The sequence below is a fragment of the Desmodus rotundus genome, chromosome 4, assembly GCF_022682495.2.
Source record: "Desmodus rotundus isolate HL8 chromosome 4, HLdesRot8A.1, whole genome shotgun sequence".
NCBI lineage: Eukaryota > Metazoa > Chordata > Mammalia > Chiroptera > Phyllostomidae > Desmodus > Desmodus rotundus.
Genome location: NC_071390.1, coordinates 151,627,408 through 151,634,346, shown reverse-complemented (window position 1 = coordinate 151,634,346; position 6,939 = coordinate 151,627,408).

The following is a 6,939-nucleotide window of genomic DNA, read 5'->3' as shown; positions in this document are numbered from 1 at the left end:
TAAGACTTGTCTGAAAAGGATAAAATGTGACATCTAATGAGATAAAAAGCCCATCAGAATAGAAGTGGTTAGCCATGCAGGCAGAGAAACGGGGGGTCACGGAAGATTGTGGCAGCCTTCCTCCTAGCTCTATGAAGAGAGAACGTGTTGCTCGAAGGAGTCATTTTGTCAATGCCAGGGGTTTGATTGCTATTATTCTACATGTGCTAACTTACTGACTTCCTAAAAATACCATGTAATCGTGTATTGGTCAAAGTGTTTTCATTGCAAGTGAGATAAACCAATCCTAACTAGCTTACACAAGAAGAGCATATTTGTGAGAGAATACAAATATGACGTCATCAGGAAGCATAAAGTACTGGACGAACAGTCAGTGCAAAGGACAGAATTGGAGTGAGTTGAATTGAAAATGGGGTGACAAAGTAGAGACAGTAATACTAGACAATTCGTAATGGATGAATGCAATAAAAAGGAATAGGAAAGTGTGACATGACTTGAGGGGGACACGGATACTAGAGAGAATGTATATCCTGCTTATAGTCTGATGGGAATGATCGAGACACCAGGGAAAATTGTCAATGTAGGGGAGAGGGGGTACTCCCGGACTGAAGTCACTGATGGGCCAAAAGGACAGGACCTGATGCACACACGGCGATGGTGGCTTCGGGCGGGTGCACCGATGGCGACAGAAGGGAAGGCAATGTACACAGGTACTGATGCGGGCAGGCTGACTGATCTGGTGAAGAAATAACAAGTGGTTTTTCCCCGAACGCTTCTGTTTTCTCACAAGAGTGGTCATTATCTAAAAATGAAAAGTGAGGTGGGGGTAGTTGAGGGTTGAAGATAGAGAAGAAGCTGTGAAAGAATTATCTAGGAGAGTGGGGGAGACTAGGAAAATGTAGCAAGACTGTTGCACGGGATAGGCTGACTTGAAGTTCATGGTTTAAGATTGTGAAGGAAGAGGAGTCTACATGGTTGCATATTGTTCGCTAGCCACGTTCAACAGTTCAGTGCTAATGTGAAGTAGACAGAGATTTACGTTTGAGACAGGGTTGGGGTTTTCTAGTGAGACGGAAAGCGAGAGGGGCGAGGCAGCCGTGAGCGTGGGCAGTGGAGCGATTGATTACAGTAAGCCGCATAAGGAGAAAACAGTAACATAGGTAGAAAAGGGACAGTGAAGAAATGGAAGGCCACTAGATTCCTTGCTCCAAAGGGATTGAGTGGGAGTGGTGGTGAAGGCAGGGTCAGAGAGATAAGAGATGTAAGTCAGAAGGACATGGAATACTGAAAATCAAGATTTTTTTAAAAGATTGTATTTATTTACTTTGAGAGAGAGGGGAAAGGAGGAAGAAAGAAAGGAAGAGGTGCATCAATGTGCAAGAGTTTACATAGGTTGGTTGCCTCTCACACCCCACCAACTGGGTGACCTGGCCTGCAACCTAGGCATGTGGCTTGACTGGGGCTCCAACCTGAGACCTTTTGCTTCAAATCCATTGAGCCACCCCAGCCAGGGCTGAAAGTCAAGATTTTTGATGGTGATAGAGTGATGTGGTAGGAAGTTCTCTAAGGCATATGACCATGATAGCGTTTTGCTGAAATGTAGTAGAGGAAAATAATATTAGAAGTAAGAATATTAAAAAAAAACTCAGAGAAGAAGGTGTTTACATTGATAATTTTTGTGGATGCTGAAGTCACCAAACATAGTGATATGAAGTAGTGGTAGAGAGAAAGAAGACTGGAATCTAAAATCTTCATTGAATAAGGAAGAGTTAGCAAGAGACTGGTAAATGACTCAAAAGAGAGGGGTAGTGGTCTGATAACATGCACTTCACAGAAGCTGAATAGGTTGTTGTTGTTGTTATTTTTAGAGAGGAAAACCAATAAAAAATGTCTAAAAGACATTTTAGAGAGAGCAACAAGAATCAAGGATATCACGTCTAGGTCCTCTGTAAATGGGGTGTAGGAGAGAACACAGCAATCACTTGGGCAGCTGACAGGAGTGTAGCGTCGTCCAAGGCTAGCCAAGCTTCATGCGCAGAAGGAGGAACCAAACACTCCAAAGCACACAGTGGAAGGGTTTGGCTGGTTAGGGAGGAGGGGAAAACTGATTCAAATCGGTGCATGTATTAAACTATGAGTGAAAATGAATGACCCAGTGGCTTGGACTGCTGTTTGTGCTGCTGAAACATATAAGGCACTTGGCATAATGAGATGAATTCTGATGGTAACTCAAGAGAAGGGTGTGTGGATCTTCATTGCAGCCTCTGCTTTGTGCCTGGCTTCTTGCCACTCTGTAGGAGAGAGACAGGTGATATCATGGTCATTGAGAAGTGACAACTTCGTCAGCTGTGTGGCCCTCCCTTCAACCCTGCTGAAGGTGGTGTGATAGGAGGGAGAGGGCTGATTTTACTAAGGCCAAACAGGTTCTTGTGCCCCTGCTGAAATCCTCTGAGCCTTTCTATGGAACATTCCATTAAGCCATCAAGAACACATTCCTTGGAAAATTCCTTTGTTCAGTGTCCGAAGGCGTACACTGTGGCTCCCAGGCCCATCGGCCAGTAGCTTGCACGTTCTGCTTCGCCCTGCGTATCCTATGGATCCTTCAGTGTTGATATGAAGAAACATCCATCTGGGCCCTGGCTGGCATGGCTCAGTTGGTTGAAGCTTCGTCCCAAAAGGTCTCAGGTCCCCTAAACCGAAAGGAAGCGGGTTTGATTCTGGTCAGGGTGCATGCCTAGATTGTGGGTTGTTTCTCTCTTGCATCATCAATGTTTCTCTTTCTCCCCCTGCCTCCCTATCTTCTCCTCTCTCTAAAGTCAATGAGCCTGACCTCAGGTGAGGATAAAAAATGAAGCATCCATCTAGGAATGGCATTGGCCTTTCTGAAATTATACCAACAAAAATCGATGTGATATAATGGCTCTGTCCCAAAGCACTTAAATAAAGTCACTAAGACAAGGTCTCATAATTAATGTTCATTAAACTCCTTAAATTCCATAATAAAAAAATATCATATATGAAAGTAATAACTCTTTAAAATATATTATTTTCTTTTTGACAGTTGTGATTTTACTTCCCGGCATACTTAAAACACATATTAACATTCACCATTAGTCTGAATATAGTTTAAAAACACAAGGCAACTCAGTGCTAATAAATTAGCAAGAGTTTTGAAAATGAAAAAGAACAACAAGACAAAACTTACAGGCTGCTAGGTGCTCACCCAACAACAAACTATTCTGGAGACAGTAGGGAAACTACAGCCCAAAGGACCGAAACTCACATCCCAGTAAGCTAAAAGCTAACAAAAGAGACCCAGCCTTTGACTCCTACCCCAACAGCTCAACAGAAATTCATGATACAGAATGCTGTTTGAGACAAGGCATGTTTTGTTTTAAAGTTTCAAGTCCAAGGTGTTAACGCTTACCACTGGAGTTTGGAATGCCCAGATGGCTGGGCTTGACAACTGATTTAACATGCCCAAGGCTTGTTGGGACACAACCTAGGGTTAGTGCAGGTGGTCAAAGCAGACGATTTTAAAATACACTGTTGTTATTATGATTTGCAGTAGGTCTTAAAGAAAGCTAAATTCAAAAGTATAGCGGTGAAGAGCATTAGAGAATACGTTGTCAGTTTGCCTCAAATAAACTCTTATAAAATTTTTCGTTAAAGTATAGTGGCAAGACTGATGAAAAATAAGATTTGATTAAAGGGACTTAAATTAGAAAGCTTCCTTAAACGTTTAAAACAGATGATTCTTATATGCTCAAACTTTTCCATTTTTATGACTCCACCGACGTATACTGTACAGTCACTACTCTCCCTGAGAATCTTCTGCAGACTTTTTTCCTCAGGCCCTTTCCCAAAGCGGCTGCCAAAATCAACTTCCTCCGTTGCCATTCAGACAATGTCACTCCCTTCCTAAAATTCCCTTTAATGGCCTTTGCTGGTCTTTGTGTCGGTGGCAGACTTCTTGCCCTGCCTTTAGGACAAACACACTATTCCTGCCCAGATTTATTTAAGGCTCCTACCTATTTTTACAAAACCACATGTCATTTCCCTCTCTGTGTGGACTGATTACCTTTCAGCTTAACTTTGTATGCTCCTTAATAATGTTTAGATTGTAAACATTTTAGTTACTTTTGGTCACTAAGAGTTCTCCATTTTACCTCTATCTTTTCTCCTACCTCAGCACAAACATGTACACACTAAAAATTTCTAGTGCGATTTGCCTTATTCAAATTTCTCCTGGAATCCAATTATTTTTCTAAGAACCACAGAAGTAACCATTCACACTGAAAATTTTTCAAACAACAGCAAAAACAAAATACTACTCTTGAAAGATAAAAATAATGTTGTGGAATTTCCCTAAGGAATGAAAGATTTTTCAGACTGAGTCACAGGAAAAAAAAAAATCTAATAATATTATCATGGGCAACTTCTAGGAAAAGGTTCTTCAGTTTGTGAAACACACAAATGCTCTGTTCTTTTTTCATCTTTTTTTTTTAATCTAGAAGACCTGCATTCAAGTCCTCGCTTTGTTATTTACAAGTTCTTTTATTTTTATCATTTCATCTCTTTGAGCATCAGATTCTTGTTTGTAAAGTGGAAATACCTGTAATTTTTTCTGACAATTCAATAGCAATCGCAAAAATGCTTTGAAAAAGTAAAAAGTGTTTCACAAATACAAAACATTATTATTACTTCCTTCAAATGTTCCCTTTGACTGAGAACTTTCCCAGGATTTCCCCTTCCCCGATGAGTAAAAAAGAGGCAAACTAAAAAGGCAAAGGAAGTTGTAGAAGACTTGTGGAAAGGAATCTTGAGAAAGAAATTTTATGTATGAATAATGCAAAAACTCAATTATGAGAACATAATTATTCCCTAACCCAACAAGGACTACTAACTATATTAATTCAGATGGAAGCTGAAGTAGCAATAAATGAATAAATAAATAAGCCCTCCATAACAGCTGCTGAGGCATAGGAAATTTCCTTATGTAACTCTTACTGTCCTCCTGGCCTCTGGAAATTTTTTGATGGTAATTGTAACTTACACCATTGTGTTCTTACAGTCTTGGCCCAGGTTAAACTTGAAGTTACAGTTCCCAACTGCACAACTAGCAGGAATCAGATTAATAGTGAATGGCACCTTAGTGCTTCCAATGGGAAATAGATGGATCACAATACAATAACAACAACAATCATGCCAATAAATGGTATGACAATGGTAAACAATCATACCCATCTCATGGTCAGATTGTGAGAACTGAAGAGATGCATGGTTGTGCCCTCAAACTATAAGTAAATATTATATTAGATGCGAAATGCAGAAAAGTGAGACAGACAGCAAAACTTCAGTCATGATAGCTTGCACGTTAGAAATGACCCAAAGTGTTTTTTTTTTTTTCTTAATTAAGGCCCATGAGACCTGACTGCCTCCCATTTATCCGCCTTGCCCTTTTGAGAAAAATTTGACCTTGACTTGCAACCAAGGTTATGGTCTTGCTGCATCCCCAATGGTCCACCATTTCAGCAAGACAAACACTGACACTTCCTATGGACCAAAAAGGGGCCATATACCAAACCTGACAAGCTCAGGGGAGGCCTGCACGGCAGGCCCTAGGAACTCAGAGACCGAAAGAAACCACACAGGATGGTATGAACATAAATATTCCTAATTAAAAGGCAGTCATGATGAGTCATCATGTACTAGGCTTGCAGCTTCCTTGACAAAGGTCAACCTTTACCTTTACTGAGTCTGTGTATTGTGTATTTGCATCTAAAATAACATCTTTGAAATGTTAGAGCAATCTCCTCTTCTAGACCCCTCAGGGCACAACCACTGCTAGAGAGCACAAGACCAAAGAACCCCTCACTGTTACCTTGTTCCCCGAATACCACCTCTGTGTGCTGTAAATGTTACTTATTAACTCTCCTCCATCCACCAATGTAAAAGAAGTTCATGTCTCCCAGTTTACTTTTTATCCAATCGCAGCGATTTCCCCCACGTTGCTTTCTCCTGTCTCCTTCATCAACCACCAGTGGATTTCATGTAACCCTCCTTAAATGTGCTGCAAAACTGCCATTCTCCAGCACATTTTCTCAATCCACTGAGATTTTGCTTCCCAGCAATTGTCGTCAGTTTGACTCAAATAAACACATAAAAATTCTCTACAAGTTTGTCGACAGAAGTTTATGGAAGAAAAATTTATCAGTGAGCTCACCACTCAAAAAAAACAACTACTAAAATTTTTGCTGTATTTTTATCTTTCCTAATGCATATGTATAACCTTTAAGATGTGCTTTACAGATACTTTACACGAATAATTTACTCTTCACAACAACCTTATGAGATAGGTACTATGAGCATCTTCTACCTTTCACAGGAAAAAAAATCAGTTCAGAGAGATTAACTTGCTGGAAGTCCTGTTAGTTATGTGGCTGCCCGATGCTGAAGTCCCTACTGTGAAGCACTCCACTATGTTACCTACAATGCTATGGTCCTACTGTGTGTGTCACTTGTGTGTTCCTTTTTGCACTCACCATAAAATGGTGACCATTTTACTGTGTTATTATAGTAGATGCATTAAAAGCATGATTTTTAATAATATTTGTTGTTTGGATGAGTCATGATTTATTTAATTACCCCTTACTGTGGGATAGTAGTTATGTTATTACCAATTTTTCACTATTATACTCACTTTTTCTAGTAATAATTAAATATGTACTCAATATCCACATTTTTTAAAATAAGGAAATATATTATATAGAAATTAAAAATCTCCTCTGCATCATTCTCTCCCTCTCTCTGTTAGTTAAGCACTTTGAACAGTTTCTTATATATTTTTCCAGGATTGTTTTTCTTATTTTTATTTTATTTTTTTTACAAAAAAACCGAAGTCATCCTATATGTTTTGCATCTTGCTTCTTTTTTTCC